This window comes from Anopheles coluzzii, chromosome 2, assembly GCF_943734685.1.
Source record: "Anopheles coluzzii chromosome 2, AcolN3, whole genome shotgun sequence".
Lineage (NCBI taxonomy): Eukaryota > Metazoa > Arthropoda > Insecta > Diptera > Culicidae > Anopheles > Anopheles coluzzii.
In genome coordinates this window covers 121,916,038-121,940,279 of record NC_064670.1, presented here as the reverse complement: position 1 = coordinate 121,940,279, position 24,242 = coordinate 121,916,038, and the positions used below count along the sequence as shown (strand labels likewise).

The 24,242-nt window shown below is 47.8% G+C and overlaps 1 protein-coding gene across 1 annotated transcript in view; it reads right to left on the bottom strand.

Annotated features, from left to right (window-relative positions):
* Positions 1–15,323, bottom strand: part of LOC120947847 (ecdysone-induced protein 74EF-like) — a 215,061-nt gene extending 199,738 nt beyond the window's left edge. Inside the window, 1 exon segment of the mRNA XM_049605120.1 lies at positions 13,309–15,323. The gene's annotated coding sequence lies outside the window, so the exon portion shown is untranslated.
* Between the last annotated feature and the right edge of the window lie 8,919 nt (positions 15,324–24,242).

The following is a 24,242-nucleotide window of genomic DNA, read 5'->3' as shown; positions in this document are numbered from 1 at the left end:
GAGGGGACCGGTGTGGTGTAGACTTTGCAAAGTCTCATCGTCTTCGATTGCATAATTATGGGCCGAGTCGCTGTGTGTGTGTCTTGTACGTGTCATACAAGAAGTAAAGAAGCACCACGGACACACTGCTACCAGACGGACGCGCTAATAGATAATGGTGCCTGGACATTAATCAAAAGTTACATAAATTCCCTACCATCACACTCGTGGCTGGCACGTAAAGATGTGATAATGAAGCAGTTACGATGAGTAATATTTTACCACAGACTGGTTGAGATCCTCCAGCCCAGATTTCGTAGTTTACATACCTACAAGAGAAAGAGAGAGAGAGAAGGAGAGAAAAGCTGGATTAGTGTCTTGGTGTCTGCGTGTGAGCAACCAACAAAGTTCGGCGTGTCTGGAAATTCGGCTAGCGCGTCTCGCACTTCGGGAGAGCATCTGCCTCGTTCACAGACCAATTCCAAACCCGTATGATGGCGCACTGTATCATAAGTTAAAAATACATTGACCCATTTTTGAGTTTGCTAAAAATAAAACCGCCCCAGATTCCGCTCCCTTTGGCACTCCCGTTCGTTAACAGCCAACCGGCATCGAACTAGACAAAGTACACAAGCGTCCTCTGCCCTGTACAACAGGAGATCCACTACCACATCCTGGTGCGTCTGTTAATCGTTGCACAGTTTTATTGCCCAACAAGATAGTGAAATAGAATATATCTTCCATTCTTCTTGCGTTTGGCACAACTACCGCTACTAAATGGGAAGATCACAACACTTGGATCTTTAATCAGATGATCCTGCTTTTGGCTTCGCCAACAGCTGCTTCGCATCCTTCCCATGCCCCCACCGTCATTGATGGCTCACCTCGAGCGTAACGTAATGTACGATTATTACAAGACATAAGACACGACTCCGCGTACGGCTATGTATGTAACACAGCCACAACCGGATAGGATGTGCGGTGACCTCGATATGTTTATTTGCAACAAAAGTCACCGCCACCATTACCACACCGCGCGCGCCGAAAGACGAAAGGGAAATAAATACCATCCTTAATCGTCCCTTTTTGCAAACCTCCTCCTCGTTTCGTTGCAAGCCAGCGCCGCACTCGCTCATCTGCTGAGCAAATTAGTTGCGAATCACAAAAATAAACTTTCCCCGCCGTTCGAGCCGCACACACATGTAAGGCTCGCAGATTGTACCGTTTAGCCGCTTAGCGTCTCTCCAACCCCTTGTCTCCCAGCCCAAGAAGAAGAAGAAAGAGGAGGACACTTTCCTCTACACACACCGAACTGTGTGTGTTCTAATTTTAATCGACTGTTCGTTTGGTCGGTTCGTTTTGTGTTAGTGTAGCGGGTTTGCGGGTTGTTCTGGTAGGAGAGTTGTACGCCGTTGCATTATGAACTACACGCGGCAGCGCCCCGCCGTAATGGTGAAAACTATTTGCCGGCTTGCTCCAGGAAAATGTGCAAATCATTAGCGTCTTGCGGTGCTGTACAGGCCACATAACTCGCAATAATGGCGGCAGTAATTTAGATGGTTTTAGAATGCTTAGGCTGTTAGATGTTAGGAGTTTGGGGACATTTGGCGTAGATGTATGATACTCTCGGACAAGTGCAGCATTGACATTCCAGCACGATGAGTAGCGTAGATGATGATCTTGTCCCCGAAAATGGGAGTTTTTCAGTCAACTCAAAGCCATCTCGTTACACATTGCAAGTTACCCAATAAGCCCCAATGACCAATCTCCAATCATACACTGATACCAGACGCTGTGCGCTCAATCTGTTCAAGGGTAATCTCTGCATCTGTTCAGCACAACCTCCTTGCTGCTACTGCAAACATTGACATTCACCTCAAACACCCTGGAGCAAAGCAAACAACCAATTTCCATGATCCTCCTCAGCCCGCCCCACAGGAACATCCCGCTCCCGCAAAGCCAAAACAAACGTCAACAATCTGTCGCCACTGATAGAGGAGTGCCCTGGAGAAGATGGAAAGGGAGGTTCGTCTATTTGTACGGCTGACACGCAACACGCTCGCCAGAAAGAAAAAATCCACTCCTGCATTTGCAATTTGCGTGTGTATGTGGAGTATTCCTTCTCCTTCTATCTCTCTTCACACAGACTCTACATTGCAAAATTAGGTCAAGGTTGCGTTTGGCGTTGCGTTTGGTCTATCAGCAGTTGCTGTAACTTTTGGAACAGCTTCCGAACCCTGTTCTTGCGGGCTGTTTGGCTTTCTCTATCAGCTGTTGGGTGCGAGTGTTCCAGAGTTCTCGCTGCGTGACTTTCGCACAGTTCGCAGATCAGGTTTCAAAAGCCCTCAGGGGAGGGTCACAATCTAACGAGTTCCAAAACTCCAGCGCGCACCTTTTGCTAGGGGGGGTATGATTTGATGGTGTCTTTCTTGCCTACAAAACACCTGCGACACACGGCCCAGACCCAGGTGCAGGTGGAATCGGTTTTGACAGTTGTGTCTCTTTATGACTCAGATTCGCAACGTGAACTTGAACGCTAACGAGTGAGCCGCTTTTCATGGTCGTCGCTGCTGCTCCGCTGTCTAAGCCTATTTCGCCTATTAGCGTAATGGTGGAAGGTCCTTGGTAGCACACCGCGCGCGCACCGTTCGAGCATGACTCCAGCCTACACTGCCAACGCCACACTGCCAGACACAATCAAGGAAACGTCAAACTCACGTGACACTCGCAGGCGGGCGGGCACGGTTGGCCCTGACGGTTGGGCCGGTGGGACGAATCCAACCAGCAGTGAAACTGAACCAACGGAACTCATCCACCCGACGGTTTTGGGGCGCATGGGGCACAAAACGAAATGGAAACAATTGAACCATTTGGCGTCCGCACCGCGTGAAGAAAACTCTCCCCTAACTGTCGCGGCGGCATCGAGTGGGTGAGGTTGTCTTCTTTCTCTTTCTGTCAGCCTAAACTGTCAATTGCTAATCGTTTGACCGTGATGATGATTTGATCATGATGATGACGATAGTGTGTTTGTAGTGGGAATTTTGGCGTACTTGGTGACACACAAAACACTCACACAATGCCGCCTAAGGGGGAGGGAGGAGTTTGGTTTTTGGGTCAAGTTCAGCCGAAAGTTTGGCTGGAGCCTTGGGACTTTGGGGTGATGCGAAAAGGCCCAGACAACCATTGGAAGGCTGTGGCCGACTGGGTGGGCTCAAACGGAAGACGTAGATGAAAGAGAAGAGAAGAGACTATACCGAGTGTCTGTTACGACTTTGGCAATTGACAAACGTGCCGACACATGAATTCTTCAACATTCAGCTCCACACATTCCGCTCGTAAAGCACTTACTGCCCCAAAACTCAGTAATTGAATAATAATATTTTGATTTCTCGCTACACACACACACACACACACGCACACCATCATTGAAACAAATCACTGGCCGCGACGGAAACCTTTGCCTCACTCAAGGCCATTTGCAACATCTGTTTCGCACAAACGGTCCCGCCCGCGTACGCCATCTCGTAGCGCGATCATCTGGTTTGATGTTATTTTTAAACATATCACCCCAGCGAAACCGCCAATTATCGCAAATGCGTGGCTGCAGTACGGTGTAATTAGCTGCTGGGAGTCGGAAGAAGTGAAAGACTAGATCACCGGCTCTAGAGCTGTGGTTTGTTTCCGTTTATTGTGTTTCCTAGTGGCTAATGTCGCTGCCACAAGATCACAACAAGGAAGCGCAGTTTTGCGCAATGTTTGAATGAAATTTGGGCTTATTTGAGGCAAGTACATGCTGTTTAGCTGACAAATACCACGCTTTAGGCCTTGTCAAGTCGGAATTTCAGCATTATTGAAAAGCCTGATCGATGGCTAACGAGATCTTCCGCATATGATCATTACTCACATCTCAATTCTCGTGACGCTTCATTTAGCTGACTAATCGCTGACAAATTGTCGACAAATCTAGATCATCAAAATTTTGAAAACATCATTACCAAAGAAAGACCCGTACCTAAATGGGATGAAAACCAATTAACCCACTGGTTCAGTAAAATGGGTCAACACCAGAAGCCGTTCCATTCTCCCAAGCATATCTCCGCGAAAGGACGCGAGCGATATTTTGTTCTGATGAAGATGAGAAGCCGCGTTGCCCGTTGCATGGGACTGTCAAACAAAGAGAAGATCAATCATCGTCATCGTAGAAGCCGGTCAGCGGTAAAAAGGCCAAATGCGGTCACCTGGTTAAGTGCGCACGAACACCACCGCGCAAGAGCCGAATGCGGTGGGTTTGTAGTAGGACTGTTTATCACCGAGCGACGGTGATCCTATTTTGTCAGTTTTTTGTTGCTATTGCCTCCTCCGCCGTTAATCCTTTCACGTGACGTCAACGATCACGTACATTCTGAAGAGCTGGCTAGAAGGTCTATTTGCCTGCACTCTCAGTATTGAATTTCCATTTTTCTTCTATCGCCTCATTAAAATAAGAAATAAGGTTACACAAACAAAAACCACCCGCCGGATTGAGCAAATCGTTGAGTTGGTTTGTGATTTGTTTTTGCGCCGGTAATTATGCTACTGGAACAGTCCCACCCGTCTCAATACGCCTGCAAAACGGCCCAGCAAATGGAAGCAATTGTCACCGATTCGCTTTGCCAACATGTCGTCGGGGACATGTCGGTCAAACGAGCCCGCCTCGGTGCTGAGCAAACCCCATCGATCGAAGAATTTGTGCTGAGTTCTGCAAAAAGAGGTGCTTTTTTCTTGTTACCTTCATCGAATGCGGTTGGGTTTTGTGCTAGTTTACAAAACGGCGAATGCGAGTACAGGTTGTGCTGGTGCTGAGCAATTGTTTTGTTATTGTTCTAAAAGCTATTTGAGTTCCAGTGGTGTCCAAACGGTCATGGCAAAAGTCTCGGAAGTGTCAAAGCTGTTGGCTTAAAGGAGGTTGGTGTTCTAGATTTATGATTAGTAGGAACTCATGACCAACTTCACCCTTATACCTAATTTCATCATCACACGTAACAACTGCAACATCTCAGTGTATCTCGTACAAAGTCCTTATCATTTAACGCATCTCAGAGACAAAAATACTTCTAAAACCAATTCCACTTCAAAAAAAAAACTAGCTGAGCCACACTGTCTACTCGGCTGCACAGTTTGGTGGTGCGCTCGCGCGCGCGCGCTCATTATGATTAGCACACCACGGAACGGCGTACCACGGAATTCACGGTCACTCATCGAAAGGCCTTATCAATACAACGGGCGAAGTTGTTTGGCAGGCGGCTTCCCAAGCTCGGTCCGGGTTCGTCGCGCGAAGGTCGTCCTCCACTTAGCGCGAGTGCGCGAGACGATCAATTTCCAATAGTTGGAGAGGCCCCCGGGGGAGGGGAGGGGAGTAGATGGATGGTAGGGGTGTGTGGTGCTTCACCTTGGCAACTATCCGATAAGATTAGACATGCCCGGAGCGTGCCGGTACGGTGGAATCCAACGGTAGGATCGAACAGTTTGAATGGGGAGAAATCTATATTAGCTCGGAAGCGGGGTGCTCAATGATTTTAAATTAGCTGCTAATGGATCGATTTCATTTCCCCCAACGGCAATCCAATATCGCCGCACAAAATCACTTTATTCAGAAGCCTAGATCTTCTCCACCCCCCTGCCAGCAGTAATTAGTTTGCGCTCACACCGACAGTGCGAAGATGTATAGAGCTGTTGCTCGAAATTAGAACTAGAGCACGTTTAGGCATTGTATCGCATGCGATCTACTACGCCCCGCCACGATTTGCACACACCAGTTGCATCCAGTACGACAGCGCACACAATACGCATCGGCCGAGGTTATCAGCCGTGCACTCTAACGGCATTACCGCTTCCGCTTTCCGTCTCTCGGCACGCATGCAATCCCCAGTGCAGTGCAAGCGCTCCAGGGTCACCCCAGGGAGCCCCCCGGAAGTACAGGCCGAGAAGGGGTGATAAAAGTATGATTAACGCGATCGCACACAGCACATAGCACACAAAACGGTGCCCCAATGCATAGGGCCGATACACACGCAGCTAGAACACGTTCATGCACTTCACGGTTAATTGGTTGCACTAGAGACGGCACGGCGAGAAGGAGACCGAGTGTGTCTCAGTCTAACATCAATTAGGATAAATGGATTTGAGTTTGAGACAATTAGTGGTGGGCGCTATTGGAGTAGCTCAGTAACGCAGCTTGTCGATACTGTGGAGTCGATGTGCTGTAACTGAATGGTTCAATAGCTCATATTTCTGTCCCGCAGTTTGCTCTCAAAGTTCCTATTACACTTGAAGGCTAAAGCCTGCATCTCTCGCACCAACTATTTCCCATAGAGGTGGCTAGAATGCACCATGTCCTCCACCGAAAAGTCCACATCCATCCTGCAGGGTGATTATTGTACTCATCAGACAGATTGCTTACAGACGCCGACGCCCCTCGAATGCAGGTATGCGTGCACCGGGAGCTGCAATACATCCGCAGTACCGCTATTTACTGTGACTTCTGGCCACCAGCAAGCAACCCCCTGTTCCGCGATCCGCGTCGAAAGTCGTCAAGTAGAGCTCTTTGTGCTCTAACAACAGAACAACAACCGAGGCAAGCCGAGCAGGGCACAAGATATCGTTATTTATTCGTTTATCTTCACGACCGTGGGGCGTTTGTTTTGTTCCGTGCGGGGTCCGCCTTTCGCGGTGATGCATTTCGCACGCGTTGCACCGATCCACCGATATGCATCCGCGCGTCCCCTAGCGCCAGAACGAACGAACGAGCGAGGGCTAGTTTTATGTCTTACTAGAAGCGCAACGTGTGTGTGTACGCGCGAGAGAGGGATGTGCGTGTTTTACGACCCAACAAATTGCGCCAATCTGCCACGGACTGTACCGGAACCTTCACAGCTATTACTGCGACTGGTCCTTCCTCGCTAACACCCGTCACCTCAGAGGGATTGCGAGTGAACCGTGAGGGAATGTGAAATGTCTAGCAGTAGTAGTAGTTGGCGAGTAATGGTGACGCCTGCAATAATGCACAAACTCATCCCATTCCCGATCTGCTGCCGGACAATATTTAGGCGATCTTTTACATCTTACAACCCGGAGCACACAGACACATATTAGCAGAAAGAAAGGAGGGCGTTAGGTCTGAAGGCCAAATGCGCAAACACACATACAAACATTTCACTCATCACTGCTGCGTCACTGCGCGGATGCGTTGCAGCGACACTAACCAGCATGCAGGGCGGGGACGCGGTCATAGAAACTAGTGGGGGGGGGGGGGGAAGAGATGTGCAATAGTGGCAATAGTCTATCGATTTGAAGGTCGGGCACGATTTCTGCCGGCGATGCACAAGTGTGTTTGGTGTGTTTGACTCGCACTCGCACAACACCCGACACCAGGAAGGAAACAAAGAGCCGACGCGCGTGCAAAGAGGCCTTCTGCAACTAATGGGGTGGGGAGGAGAGGTGCCCAGAATGTGCGCATCTGCAACTGTGGTGCAGTGTGTCGGCGATGCAGGCCAGTCTGCATTGGCTGGATCTATAATGAAATTCGATAAAATACTGCTTGGACGCGGTCCAACAAGACTCTGTTCGAGCAGTTTTCGAGTGGTGCCGTGCATAGGATAGTGCAGGAAGTACAGTTTTGGAGCAATCAGGCATCGGAGATGTCAGAAGATCTTCCATCAGCGCCAGACACCTTCGCTACCTTCGCCCATGTACAGCGAGATGCAGTCAATGTAACACATAAAGCCGCACAACTTACTACTCTTGTGCGACTTTGTGTGCTTTTCGAGCTAATTTATTCCACGTCGCTCTAGAGTGCTCTCGAGGCACCTGCCGGTGCCCGGTGCCGTACGAACGATAAAACTGAGATTAAGATCACTCGTATGCAAATCGGCCCTCTAAGGTGGAAGTAATTTTGGCCTACCGCTTCCTTCCCCAACCCCCTCCTTGACGCCGCACTACAGAGCATTGTCTCGATGCAATCAATTAATAGCTTAATTAATGTGACAGCTTCGGCGACACTCGGAGAACGCCCTCCCCGACACTCGCCCGATCGCCCTGCTGGGCAAGCTGGCTAATCGCATGCACGTTTGTCTATAATTTCCTACGGGCTGAATACAAACAGTGTTACCCTACACTCACACCCTATCCCTCGCGCAAAGCCTTCTAAAGCTCAACCAGCTCGTGTGCGCGCGCGCTCGCACCCGCGAGATCGCCTTGCATCTCACGGCGAGGTTCACAACCTATCCCAATGCGGACGCGTTGTTTGCAAGCTTAGACCCCCGCACTGCTGGCGCTCTAGCCCACACCCAACACCGTGCGGAATTAGCCCGTTCGATTATGCTAATCCCGCTGGCGTGTGCGTGGCCGGGGTGCATTCTGAACGCGATTGCATTGAGCGCCGTACTTGCTCGGTACATGGCATCGGACGCGGAAGGTCTTAGAATCCGTACACATGACTCAGTGCTCGTTTAGAAATAAAAAAAACCGTCCGCTCACGATCGGTAGCTCGCATCGTAGCTAAGCTATACAATAACACAGTAGTCAAACAGTACACTTGAACCGAAACAATTGTGGCGATTGATAAAGCCGATAACGCACCGAGTAGTGCCGCGCGGGGGCAGATGTTTATGATCGACCACCCGCTCCTGTTATGATAGCAAGCGCAATCAGTAAATGTTGTACGGATGGTAAATAGTGTGCTTGTACCAATAGTACCAAGCTGTTGTCAGGCCGTGCGTGCCAGGATGATCTCAGCAGAATTCGATTTCGTGCGAGTGTGCACGTGTGTGCATGTTGCATGTCCTTTACGGCCGTTATGCAAAAATGGCAATACAAAAAAAAGGCTCATCGATTCATTAAACACACTCACTAACCTTCGGCCTAGCCTTCCGCGGTCACTCACGAACCGGGCGACACTGTCGGCGTGAGGGCAACGAGCGGGCACTCGCACAGTACTTGACGCCCTCGTCGAATGACCCACGGCTTGCGCCGACTGCTGTATTGCAACCCGAAACTCGAACCTTGCACCCCACGTGCAGCCCTGACTGCACATGGTTAGAGGGGGAGAGCAGAGAGTACGAGACTATAAGTTGTTTATGATGCATTTCTGAAGGAATTGTATCAACATTATGCAATCCGTTTCGATTCACTTCCTGAGTGATGAAGTGTGCATTAAATCTTGTCTAGAATAAAGTAAACAATAAGCGTTGCAATGAGCGGGACGCTTCGTATGCTAGTTGCTAGGATGATAGCGCACGTTATGGAAATGTGAAGCGTGCTTGGGTTCGAATCTCGCCTGTTTGAAGTGTGATGTGTGTGTCGTCGGGCTTTAATGTTATACAATTTATTCTAAACGTTTATGCACATTACGAAATGCAAAACTCTCTCGTCCATCTCACTTCTTTCCTTCTCCCCAACTTTGCTTGCTCCTCTCTGTTTGTTAGCCAAGCAACAACAACAAACGTTCCGGAGTTTTTACTTCTTTCGAGGGGTCACTCGTGTAACACCCCGACGACGTGCCTTTTCCACATAAACAGAAGCCGCGTGCCGCACTGGACCGAGCGAAATTTTACATTTTGCCAACGTAATACCACTCCGTCGTGTCTCCCCTTTGCGCACTCCATTTTTGCTAAACAAAACTCGGCCCTTTTCACTGCATTTTTTTGTTGCGTTTTTAACGTGTGCGGTGTGAAAACTGGGGCTCGTTTTATTTTCTTTTGCCGTACAAATTTGCTACTTTTCTTCAGCACGTTTACTATTTTCCTGTCCTTTCTCCTCTTTCCCTTCCATTTTATAGCAGCACGTGGCTAAAAAGGAGTGGGGAGTTCCCTCCCGTCTTTTCGGTGATGTTGACTTGCCGTTTACAACGATCACCTCCACTCGCGAGTACGCGCGCAGCATCGTTCAGAACTTTGATCGCTTCCGGGAATTGCAGATCGTGCCAGTGAGCGATTTTCAGCGAATGGCTCGTGTGCAATTTACGATGTGCTGTGTAATGAATGCAACAAAACGAAGAAAAAAAATCCTGCTACGCATAGTGTGCAGTTACAGGAGCGGGCGGTAAAATCCAACCCATTACTCAATAGCGAAAGTGTTGCACAGTTTCTAACCCCTCCGTTAATGGCGCGAGCATAAATTAGTTGCTTTTTTTTTTAAACTCCCACGTGTAATACTATTTCTGTGTGATGAGGTTCTCTCCTCAGCGTGCCGAATGGCTCGCTGACGTGTTTCGCGTTGTTAAATATTGATACAAACAGCTCCTCTTCCCACTTCCTGGCTGCAGTGTTGCCAGTGTTTTGTTATGTGTCGCATGATCGCCGTTATTCTCAACCACACACATAGACACACTGGGGTTTTGACATTGTAACAGGAACGAGCGATGCGATAATAATCTTCCCAACGATCGTAGACTGGGTCTAAATTTGGGAACGGTTCTGCGAGTTCGTCGCCTGCGCCTTTGCCGAAGCACGATCTATTTGCTTTAGGTACAGCTGCACAAGCCCCTGGATAACACTTGTGCACAAACGCACAAAGGCTTTTGAGGGAGGGTGGAGGGGGGGTTGAACGAAATATGGTTCGCACACAACACAACACACACAAACGCCATATTTGGTCAGAGCTGAAAAGCTGAGCTTCCCTCCCCGGGTCGCGATTTTCATTCTTTTCTGCACTGATTTAAGACGCGTTTTGTGTGAAATAATTAACTCCGCTGGGAACGGAAGCGCGCCATCTAGGTAGAGGATGCGCTACTAACCTCGAACTTCTTCACGACAGGCTTAACGCTAAAATAATTAATACAGCCTTTTGTTTTCGCCGGTGGTAGATCTCTCGATACCGAAACCTTGAAATTAGTACCGATTTTGGCTGGCTCATCTGGCGGCTCGCCAACCACCATCAACCAACCGAACCAAACTGCAAACATTCTCACGCATCAAGTAAACAAAACAATACTCTCAACTTCCAGCTGATCCACCATGCCTCGCTTCAGTCTACAGTCTTTGATCGCCCCGAAATTTATGGAAATATTCAATTGGACATTTATTTTGACCATTTTTGTGTGTTGTTTCCATTTTTTTGGGAGAGGGGAGAAGCTCAGAACAGAGCAGCAAACAAAAAACAACATTTAGCATATTGCTACCACCCATTCCCTTCCCACACCACTTCAAGGTCAACGGGCGGGAAGCAACGGAACATAAAAATGCAGATTTCCAATGCCGCAGCGCACCCCAAGAGGCACCCGAGGCTGGCAAAACGCGCGCGCGACGAGAAGGCAGGAAAAGGAAATCCGTTTGACGAAAAATTCATCACACCGTGGCGGTTTTATTCACTAAACTACTATTACTACTACTACTACTGCTACTGCTACTCATCAGTGCGTTGGTTACGAGTGCCTATTATGACTTCGATCGTACGCGCCAAACACACACGCGCGAGCCGTGACGATCTTGCAAACGCTCAAGGCTACGGCTAGTGGAGGATTGTTGGTCGAACTTCGATTTTAGTTTCAGGTTTTTGGCTTGCTCTTGCTTTTCGGCACTCGATTTGGCGTTTACTAAAGTGCCCCGAGGTCACGATCGCAGCAGGCGCGAGAGTAGGACGGGTGTCTCGCTCTCTCGCAAAAGCTGGTCCGCGCTGACTGTCAATCAGCTGTCAAACGCTAAACACATTTATTGATACACATCTTCCGACCGTCTCTCCCGTTTCGGAACCGCCTCGTGCCTTTCGGTAATGTGTTGGTGACATTGGTTGCCGGTGGCGGTTGTTGTGAAGGATACGCTTTAGCTAATTGTCCCGTGCGTTTGGTCGCTGCCAGGCGATAGGATCGCTTAACGCATGCGAAACCTAACCTGCTTGACCAAATTATCATTAAGAAGGTTTTAGATGATGCAACCAGATAGAGCTTTTTTTCGCAAACATTCCGGAGCTTTACTGTAATTCTATTTTATCAAGATGTCAAAGTGTTTTCAATGCTTTTGAAATAAAGGATCGTTAGCTACCTGCCACCAGGAAGCTGTCGGCCAATCGACAACCACAATCAGTTTTGCGATCGAACAATCTGATTCCTTTCCAAAGCTCCACCTGCTTGGGGGCAACAGCTATGCGGGCCGGTTGGATAAAAGGCGTGTTTGCTGGGCGCGATACAGCTAAGCGCTAACTCACGGGGAAGGCTAAAACGTGTACGGAACACCCTGACCTTCGACCGTGATGCGACCATGCTCGTGGCCAACGCGCACCGTTTCGCATGCGGACGGAGGGCTCGCACAATCGTGTCGCGTGTGTTGTGCGCAACAACTGCGCGATCGGCGCGCAAGAAAAAGGTTAACGTGAGCCGTAGCGTAGCGCCCGTAAATCAGCTCACTTTTTCGCTTAAAAGTGGTATTATTTTAATGAATTATATTCCACATTTAAAAAGGCGTTTCTGCCCTGCGGGCTAGTCGAAACTACTCCGCCTTGTACATATGCTGAACAATAAAAATATTTCACGGTCAACTACCTCTGGGTTGATAATTAAAATTGCAAGAAACGTCAAATAAATGGTCACCATGGTCAGCCACGCAGAAAGCAGGCTAAGACTCCTTTCCCAAAGGCGCACAAAGACACACACACAACCATGTCCGCAGGATGTATGCTACTTCGCTTCCGCAAACCTTGCACGCGAAGTGCGCGTGTTACTTCCTTTTTTTGAGGGTTAAAACAAAACCAAACGGCGGAAAGATGTGCAAAATTCGAAGGGGTTTTGATGCCGCTTCTCACCTTCACAAGCTTCCGAATGGCATGCGTGTCGACCATTCAGGCTTATCAATTAATGGATGATGCGATCAAGCGAACTTCTTTCTCAACTCAATGCATTCGATCGCCAAGTGGAAGCCTTCAATGCGCTTCACTGTGTGTTTCGTTCTACTGAGAGATCGTTCGGTCGTTCGTTTCTAAAACGGAAGATACACCTAAACCACCAGCACAAAAATATCCGGATGTGCCAGCAGCCGGACACAAAAGCATCCAACACGTGACTACCGAGCGCTGCCATACATTTGAATACGCTTCTTTCCCATCTCCTCCCCTCTGGCAAGCGGGGTTGCACTTCCCTTTGAGGCTTAGGCAACCGTACGGAAACTAAGCACCACCACCACCCAAGCCTAAGGATTCACGGACGAAAATCACATTCAAAATTATTCCACCGTTGTGCCGAGCGGGGGGGTTTTTCCCCGTCATCCAAGCTCCGAATATGGGTTAAGTAACGTGTTGTCGTGCCGTCCTTCACTCTCGTGATATCTCGATCTGTCCACACCAGTACGATGCTGTAACACTCACCTTGAATCCATTCGATGGCTGATACTGAAGTCTCTGCTTCCGCATGGTAATCCAATCCTATCCGCTGGCCGGTTTTCTAATCCTTCGTTCGTTTTTCCCCTTCGGGAGAGATGTGTGAGATTGTAATCCTGTCAATATGTTCCCCAAACAGTCACGTCCTTCGGATGTTCTATTTTGCACAACCGTTTGCGTCTTCAAGTGGTGACTTTCGTTTCGCACCGTAAGCGACCAACTTCAACTGCACTTTAAGCACAAAACCATTTTCCCTCGGGCTGATCACGGAAATTCGTTAAGCACACTTGGGAGTAGCTTTTTTCTTTTGAGAGGGAAATCTCTTATTTTCCTCCACTAATAAGCCCCAAACACTCACACACACTTAGGAACGCACACACACAAAAACTATCAAGCAAGATGCACTTGAGCGGCACTGAACTTGAAGGGGGCACCCACTGGAAAACGGCCCGCGCTTATCGGCGTATCGCTTGTATCGCTGCGCTATTATTATTGCTCATTCGATGATTATCATTATTTTCCTTTTCATTAGCCACCATCGGCCCCCAAAAACCACCCGCGGTGGCGTCGGTCTGGCGCCAATGTAAACGGCGGCGCAATCGCCACACTCACCACCCGAACACACTTGGGGTTTTTCTCTCCCTTCTTCGTTTTTTTCGTATATTATTACTTTTGCCACTTGATGTTGGCTGTTTGGTTTTCACTCTCGATTTTCAATATCACACAAAACACACAAACGCGCGCGCGCTCGATCGAGATTGTCGAAGGCGAAATTTTATTATACGACAATTATCACAAACATCCACAATTATGCTGCGGCAGATGCTGATGTTGCTGTCTAGGGGTGTTCGGTTTTGTCGTGGAACGAAACAATACAGTCGGTGGAAAGCCTCGGCGATCACAGACGTCCGCCAAACAAAAACCCGATGCGGCAGGCGAGGAACGGATCTTGAGAAGATTCCGCTGGTAATGGCGCGCAATTGCACGTGTAAAGACCTTTGTTGTATATTTCTTATGTTGTTATGAACCACACACACACAAAAACATCACTTTTTTGCTTTTTTGAAGGTTTTAAGAACACTTGCCGTTATTATTTTTCAAAAAAAGCCGCTGTGCGTCACTTTGAACATCACACTGTGTAAGGCACATCGATGTCTTCGTATCACCAACTTGCACGTGTTGAACACTCACTTTTAGTATTTCTTTTCCCTCTATCTCTCTCTGCTTGCTAAAAATATCTAAACACACACACACACACGCGCACGCGACACTATCGGTATCACTGCGTATTATCTTTGCGCGGGCAAAAGTGTCACCACCCACTGTGGTGGCACTGCCGAACGACCCTTTTTGCTGGGCCTTTCTTCGGGGTCACTTTTCACTGTGCACTTTCACTGCACGTTCGATGGTTAGCAGAACGTATTGATTGAATTGTATTCTTCCATCCACAGCGCGCCCGGATGATCGTACCGCTAAAGATCACTAAAGTTTAGCGGCCCATCGCTTGTTTTGCATGCAACGCAAAGCGTACCGTAACGAATCACAAGAAACACACCCCCTTCGTCCTGCACCAGATCGTGTCCTCGCGGGCAGGACAACGATAGGGGACACGGAGCAGTGCGGAAGGTTCGAAAACGTTCGAACCCAAAAATTCACCAAACGATCCTGTGACGGGGGCCGCAAACGCGAGAAACAAAACAAAATCGCAGCACAAAACGGTACCGCGCGCGCAAAAGGGGAAAAGCACACAAAACAAACTAAAGCGAGCGCAAGGCAGAGCACGCGGGTTTTCCGCCTTCGAAGCACCGGCACACACACGGGAGATACGCGTCAACGCGAACGGAAAGTCACAAAAGAAGTGCTTGGGATCGTGAGTGCGTCGCTGGGCGGCCGAGCGCGCTGCGTCGGCATTTACCCCCACCACACTATGGGCCCGCGAGACCGTTCGTTTTGGTAAGAAAATGGGCAAAAGTGTAGAAGCCAGAGGGCACATTTAAGAGTATATTTTATGTTGAATTTTTTATATGAGGAGTTTAAATATTCGGTTTAAATTTCCAGAGTAAATAAGCAAAGGAAACAAGTAAATTAAATGCCAGTTTTTAGCTTTTTTCAGAATGTTTTTAATGCTTACAGTTAACCCTTCATATCCTTGATAATTTTGCTCCTAATATCTACCGATTATTTTCAATTATAAAGGCTTGTTTTGGCTTCGTAAACGATCGCAACAATATTGAAAACATGCTTTCAAATTTTAATTTGCCCCACAACCCATAGTGCGATACCGTGAAGTTCGTTTCTCACTCTCACGTGTTGCGGTGGCTCTCGCGGCTAAACGTGAGATAGATGACTTGCAAGGGCTATTTTTTCGCAAAGAACACACGCTCTCCCTTCGAAACGAACGGTTCATTTCATCGTGAAATATGTATTTTTTTTTTCAAAATTTAGGGCTTATAAATGTATTTTTTATCCATTTTTATCACACCTCACCGAGCTGAGATCAATTTTTCTGTATAAGGAAGTAAACACAAATCATTGCTTAAAAACAAAATCCAGTCGTTGTTATGTATGATATTCGATCGTTTAATTCGACAGGCGGTATAAATTTAAAAAATTTCAAATACACACATTCCTAATCATAAACAAGCGATAAAAAATAATAAAAACAACCCACCGTCTCCCTTCCATGTTCCCTTCACGAGCATAAAATCACGCTCTCTCACGCGCAAAATGAATTCACGCTCGCTTATGCTCCCTTCACGAGCTACCCCTACCACAACCACCACCCCAGAGTGGCAGTGAGTAACTCACGCGGGGTTGGAAAATCAATCTCAGAGAGCGCCCAACGGGTGGGAAAAAGGTTCATTTTACGTTGCCTGCTGTTGCCGCGCTGCTGCTGCAGTTTGATGGTTGCAATTTTTCCGCCATTGAACCCGATCGGTGCTGGGGGAGGAGCAGTGTGCAAGGGGGTGTACTATTGGGAGGAGGAGGAAAAGAGTTCAACGAAACGGGACGCATTGCGCGGAGAAAGGGAAATGTTATTGAACTTTCCTTCATTTCTTCATTCAACCCGCAAACGCAAACGAGAGTGAAGCCGGTGCTGCAGCAAAATGGCAACAAATAAACGGGAGGAGAAACGACGAAGTAGCGAGAAGAGAGGGTGCTAATGATCTCTCACTTACAGCATGGGGGTGCTTCAACTGTCCGTGCGACTTCACGAAGCAATTGGCAATTGGCAGAAGCGTTCGTTTTCGTGTCTCCGTCTTCCTTAAGCTGTTCGTTTTGTGTTTGCCCCGAAGAACATCTCCCTTGGAGCGTTGTTTATAGACGGGGGAAGGGTGGGAGGACGCATCTCCAGACGTAACAGTTACTGTTGACCTACTTTTGCTAGATAGCTCCCCTTTCAGTATCTGAGCTACAGTGTAAAAGTAATAGCAATTCCCAAAAACCCATTAGAAACATCTACTCAACACATCCTTCGTTGCGAGTAATTGGCTGGCAACAAAGCTGACAAAAACTGCCTCGTTTGTCTAACGAGCCGCAGCAGCAGCACCAACGAAACAGCCTTCAATTTAAAAGCGGAAATAAATAAATCGCTACCGTTCGCGGCCACAGGTGATGAAGCCTACGCCACCGACAAAACCCCGCCACCAACGCACACACACACACGCACGGTGGCTTTTCTTGAAGGCTAGCGTCAGCGAACCGTTAAAGGATGCTCCCTCGTAAAGGTTGATCTTGCATAATTGCCCTGACCGCGAAGGGGCACACAGCAGGTACAAGCCTTGCAGTACAGTTTTTGGTGGTCATCATAACGGTGTAATATTATCATATCAATATGGGCGACGCTGGGTGCAGGAAGTAAATGACAATCGTTTCCGACCTCCTTGTCCGACGCTGGCTATGCTCCAGTGAGATGTGACGGTGTTGGAAAATTGGTAAAAAATTCAACTTTATCTTAATGTGTGTTTTGGTGTTTTGTAATTTTTATTTTTTATTGCTTCCTCTTGTATTCGTTGCATAAAAATACATAATAAATACATCGAACGTCCTTGAAACGGGTTTTTATCTTTTTACTTCCGGCTCGCCCAATACTCTCGGGGAGTGCGGTACATTTCGGTGGCAAAAATGCTACCCTTTTCCTTCGCGCAAATTTGAAGCCTTCCAAAGCCCTCAGACACACAACTCCCGCACCCGTGTTGCAACTCGATGCCGATGCCGTTACAGTTTAAGCTTCAAGTTCAATGCCCCAGCATAAGCGCTGTGCTGAACTCTCGTTAAACCCCAAACAACTTTCTCGCTGCGGCAAGCTGCGGTTACCCGGGCCAGGCCTCCGGTTACTCACTTTGAGCGTTTATTTTTTCCCTCCTCCTCCTCCTCTTCCCTCCCCCCGCGTGGGGAGTATATAGCATCTTCACCATGCAGCAACACTCTTACCTTCGATGAGCATCGCATCGTACCACGCCGTTAGCGGCAAATCGTTGCTCTCCGTTGGCAAACGTGTGATCGCGCGCTGTTACTCCACAACCACAGAAAAACTCCTCTGTCATGGGGGGAAGGGGTGGCACAAAACATCTGAGAGGGGGACGCAACGGGATCTATTATATTACGAAAAGTGCACAACAATAGACAAAGCGACCGACACCCGGGTTGCTGGGTGAATCTATAGCGTGGTTAAGCAAATTGTCGGTAAAGACGTGCAATCGAGTAGGCAAGAGGGAGAGAAAGAGAAAGAGAGAGAGAGATAGAGATAAATCAAACTGCAACCAAGCTGCAGCTTCAAGGGACACACACACACAAACAAAAAAACAAAACCACCAAAGAACTGCACTCAAAACCGGTGCACTTCTCCAAGAGGCCACTGCACTGTACGCTGCGCACGAATAGAAGGAAAAGAGGGGGGGAGGAGAAGCAAAACATAAGCAGGAGAGGAGCCGGTACGCGCGCCTACCCGGTGGGAGAGAAAGCCACGAAGAAAACATGCTGGAGAAAAGTGAAATTATTTCACTCTCGTGCCAATAAACCATGGCTGCGGCAGTGTAATCTCGTTCGAACGCGCGCGCGGCCCAGCCTTCGAGCAGTGCTCCATTGGAAAAATAGCGATGCAGACGACGAACCCATCGACGAACGGACATGATGTTAGAAGGGTGGAGAGGGGGCAGTTTTGGGGCCAATGGCCAATGTGGCCGAAAGCGCTGAAGTGGGGAGAGGAGGGAAGAAAATGGCAACAGGAAAACTGGAAGGCATTTGCATTTTGCACACGACGTCACAGTGGAGCAGCGTGTTGTGGTGTGGTTTGGTTTTTCCTGTTGCTTTTCTCCCCCTTTTGCTTTGAACTGCGCGAACTTACGCTTGGTTCGATGGCATTGATAGCCGATGTTTTTCGGGGTGGGTCGTGGCGGTGGGATAATCCTCCAATCTGTGCTTATTGGTGTAGGAGCTAAAAATAGTCTCACAGCAGCTATGCAATGCAGCGGTTAGAAATTCCTTTTCAATTGCGAGAAAAGCATTAGAAAGGCGCACGGAGGGACCACGGAGCGACCACAGCGGACGGGACAATAGTTTCCCGATCCTCAAATGCGAAAACCCGATCGCAAATGATCACAAATGATCGCGGCACTGCATGCCCGTGCATCTCATCCACCCGGGGGGAAGGAGGCTTTTTGCTCCAAACACCCACGTGATAAAGGAAAGCGAACGTGGAGGTAAATAAATCTGGGTGGGTGGACGTTGCCGAGCAAGAGGCACGCGAGCATAAATCTGTCGGAAAATTAAACATGAAGCTGCCCTGACATGCGGAGCGGTGCAGCAACATAGTTGATAATTAATTTAAGCAGTTTTGTTTAAGCTGCCATCGAACTGGGAGTGAAAGTAAGGCAATAAACCCCTAGGATAATATAAAATGAATTGGCGAATGTTAAGGAACTTGAAAGAGCTCTCAGAGACTGTTAGAAAAATTGATCATTTTTCTATGTTTTATTGTATTAAATGTAATTCTTCATTTACTTATCATAATAATGATAGGAAAAAACCACCTATTTCTTCAATCCATTTGCTTGTTCCTATCTAATTCACGTTTGATCGGAACCACGATCCGCCAAACCCCATTAAAGCTCCAGACCAGCAACAACCTCAAGCTCTACAAACCCCAAAGGTTCGTTGACATCGGCCACACAAACCAACCAAACAAACAAAAAAACGGAACCTGCTTCGTCTCGCCGCCGGCCCCAGGTGCAGCAAGTGCACATTCATGCGCTGCATTCACTCGAGCCAGGTGCAATAAACTTTTGCACTATTTTCCACACTTTCCTTAAGTTATGCACCACCGTTTCAATCACCTCGGGCCCGGGAGCGAACAACCGACCGACGGAGCGAACGAACGTGTAGTTGCGTTTTCGGACGTAAATGGGGAGCGCTTATGGTGGTAGAGCGGTTTGCTTTGTTTTTTTTATTAAGCTTCACCCGCAACGATGCATTACTGCATTTCACTTTTGTTCTTGCGTTGTTTGGGTTGATCATTACACCCTCCGCTCTAGCGGCTCAAAAACTCGCCCTATCTGCGTTCTTATCAGCGTGTTGCCGTCTGTAGTTTAGCGTGCGATGAGCACGGGCAAACAGAGGAAGTGGCTGCACGCCCCAACGGGATGGGATAGTGCATGCGCCATTAATCAGCAGATTGCACTGACACCCTCACAGTCACACACACACAGTTGGGAGAGGGCGAGAGGGAAAGGATGAAAATGCACTCGCAGCTCGCATACCTGCGGGACAGCCGACATTGGCATTGGGAGGCAGAAAATTAGGTCACCGCGATGGAATCGAGTGCTCTGGTGGATGAGGATAGTTTCAGAGCAGAGGAATCAGGTCGTTATCAGATTGGCTTACTAAACGGTTTCAGTGTGTCCTCCTTTTGATTGTGAGGGGAGGGGTTTTTTTTTTCAACGCACGTCAGCACATCCTTCCGATCGGTGTCAGCCAGTCCGTGCAATTGGATCATTCGGTAACAGAAGAGCGCACGGAATCTCTGTTCGCTACTATCAATGATGATTTGCAAATCTGATTCACTACCAAGCGCTGATTACGAATGGGAATTGGCAAACAACAACAACAACAACAACAACAATAACACTGAGGTGAGGCTGCTTACCCACCGGTCGCGTTTTACGTGGAATTTGAAATATTTGTGTACCTACAAACTGCTGCACGAGCCAATTTATGACCCACTTTTAAACCATGGTGGATGAATCGAATGTTGTTATTGATATGGGGATTGCAATGGCAATGTTTGAAAATAGTAACAAACAGTACATCGGTACATCACACAGGACCGTAAAACACTCGACCGGTGGAATATGGGGCGTGCACAATAAAGAAATAAAATAGCACAACACCTTTTCTTAGTGTTTGGTTTGGGTGTGTCCAAAAGTTTTGCTATATTGACCGGGCGTCATGAGGCGGTTTCATTGGGTGTTATTGGTGGATGTCATCTGGGAGATTTTGAATCTAGTTCATCTTTCCTCTAAACAATCGTATCATATCTCTGATGTCTGAGTTGTATTTGTTAGGTATTTGAGATACTACACAACTAGCTTTACAGAAGCGGATATTACCAATAATTGACTTTTAGGAGGATCTGATCGGAGTGGATAGTGATAAACTTCCAGGTAATAGAGGAGTTCTACTTCCTTGGAATGGTCATGATTTCAGACTACGACATCAGCAACCAGATCAATCGTGTCTCCCTTGAGGTTCACGAACTTCTGAGATCCAGATGACTTCCAGAAGTAACTAAATGATTGATCTTCTTCTTCTTCTTCTTTGGCTCAACAACCGTTGTCGGTCAAGGCCTGCCTATATCACTAGTGGGCTTTTGGCTTTCAGTGACTTATTGATTTCCCCCCATAGCAGGATAGCCAATCCTACGTATGGCGGCACGGTCTATTTGGGGATCGAACCCATGACGGGCATGTTGTTAAGTCGTACGAGTTGACGACTGTACTAAAATGATGAGCTGAAATGAGATGAAATGATTGATACAACACAGATGTATCATAACTGATGATCTTCTCGAAATTTGCGTCCTGGAATCAAAGCCTGGAGAAGTTATAGATGCTTAAAGTATCAGAATTTATTGTAGTTTGAGTACAGAACATGAATGGAAATGCGCTACTATCAACCGAATATCCTGAACTGTTTTAATATGCCTTGCTCATCAGTCCCTGAGTCAATCATTAAGAACTAGTAGATCTAGAAGAATCTGTTTTAATGTCCTCAGACATTATATTAAGAGCTTATTTAAGTTATGAAATCCTCACAAAAGCTATACTGTCTTAATCAGTTAAAATGCTCATTATACTTTGACTTTTGAGAACCAACAAGTCTACATAAACGAGTAAAACCTGCCTTTCGTAGTGTTCTGCAGGTTACAAAGGTCACCCAAGAGCCTACACTCTCGCGGTACATCAATCGTGAAAACAAGAGCATGTCATAAAACATTAACGATTGTAGAAGATTCCTCCGCTAACAGCAATCGCACGAGCTACGAGATTATACCCCCCGTCGAAGTCCTTTGCCATGTAGAAAGCATTAATTTACATCAGGTACTTACGATACTGTCGTAAGCCACCGCTTATACTACTTATCCCCTCACCGACCATTCAAGTTAAACCGATTGCATCCATCCAGGTTCGCACTCCAAATGACGTCACACACGCTTCCCTGCAGCTGCAGATTGCAACCAAAGCGTCTCGCTTAGCTTCAACAACAACACAATCATACATAGCTCCCCGTCTCCCTGTTGGATGTGCATCATTCTTCTGCCGCCGCTTCTGCAACGTTGGGCAAGCTCCCCCACCGCAAATGGTAAACAACAAATATCAGTAAATCCGCCTCAGCTCCGTCTGTCCTTGGATTCGTGCGAGAGAAATTGCCCCGCCAACGATATTCATTATCAATAACAGTCGCCACTTGAGGCAGTGTCGTGGTGGTGTGGTGTGCTTGGGAGGCACCCGCACCACCCGCTCAACAAAGGCCAACCAAACGCTGGTGTGTTGGAAGCATCACTGAAGGGATTTTCTCATTGCAACGCCGCTTGGATTTGGAGCGACCCTTTCCTGTCCTTTATTTACGTGGCTTCAAGTGTTCTGTGTGGCAGTCCCCCTCGGGTTATCTGTCCAGGAACGCGAGCTAAGAATCTTCATCAGCCTCTCGCCCACAAACACAAACCGTCCAGACAAGCCAGATCGATCATCTTTTGCTCCCACTGGACATGTTCGGTTCCTTTTTTCCATGTGGTGGACCTTTAATTTCATCCCGTTTTTCGTGGATTGAGTCTTTCTCTCGCCATCTATCTCTCTATTACCGTAGGCGTACTTTCACGATCCACTCTCTGCAGCAAACCGGGAGCGTACACGAACAAGAAGAAAAGGCCAGACCAGTCGGCCGCTCGGCAGTCGCCGTCGTGATCGTTTGCCATACTATTATTATATATAAATTGCGTTAAATTCTATCAATGCCACCGACAGTAACAGTGCGCACTGGTCCACTGGCGCTTCGTTGACGGAATTGCGGAGAGAGGGTGTATGACGCACTCTTCGCTCCCTATCAATTGAATCCCTTTTGGATGCACTTGGAAGAAAGACATCTTTTTTTGAAAGCGCATTTTCTTTATTTCTTTGCAAACTTATCGCTCTTAACAGCTTCATGTAATGGTGCAAAATGTTTTATTTATTCAATTACATACTTCCACCCGTTCGGTACCGGTCTTTCAATGAAGTGAGATTGAATCGTGTTCCCTTCCGTTTAACGAAGATGTCCTTCGGCCTTTATTACGAGTACGAGCTCACTTTACGCTCATACGCTCATACACGCGTACAAGTACAAGTCGCAAAGCGCTTAGTAAACATGCATGTACAGACACACAGACGCACCCGATAGCGATTGTTATGGTGACAATGGCCAATCCAATGGCACGGTAAACTGATATGGCCATCCGAAGTTCCCTTTTTTGTACGCCGTTCCCTGCGCATAGAAGGTCGCAAAATCTACCGAACCCAGTAAGCAATAATAGTGTGCTTGTGTGTGTGTGATTATGCGCTTCATATCAGTGTGTCCTTGACAATCGAAGGGTTTTGGCCTGTTCCATTACCCAATATGATAAGAATTGGAAAAAGTGCCCACCAACGTCCAACCAATGGAGACGCATGGTGGTGTTACCAAAACCGTTAAAATTAAATGTACATTAAACATAGCTTCAATTACAATTGAAACCAACTAAACCACGTACAACTACAGCTGCCATTGTGACTGTGCACGATCGTGAACTTCAACTTCAACCAACACCAACACCACCCGCAGCGACGCCCATTCGAGTGGTTGGCATTCGCCTTGGATGGCGTCGCTGCCTCGGTTCACAGCGCATTTCAATCTTATCTCGAGCGAAGGAGTCGAGGCGGCCCTTCAATCGCACACCCGCCTGGCCCTCGGCTTGTCCTCGTCGCTGCCTGCTCCACCCATCCCACAATGGGACAGTTTCACTATCGTGGCAGGGCTGACCAGCAGCGCCGGCACTTGATACGGGGTGAAGGATGGTCGATCCAATCCCCGGCTGCAGGGTTGAACAGCCCTGCCCGGTGGCCCTTGGGAGCGGATTATCGACGTTCGATGGAGGGGTGTGTGTGGAGCGGTGTCTTGATGCAATTAGATAATTACATTGTAATCGATGTGTTCGATCGCCAGTGGCGGGTAGGGTGAAATACTCTTGAATTGTTTTGTACTCCGTGGGTGAATGGTGTAATATTTCGAAGAAATTCTGAAGAGCATTCCAAGCCGCGGAGAAGGTGCAGGGAAAGTGACATAAGATTTATTTGAGTATATAATTGAAGGGTACACGACAGCTCGTGCGATTGATTGTTATTGACATTTGA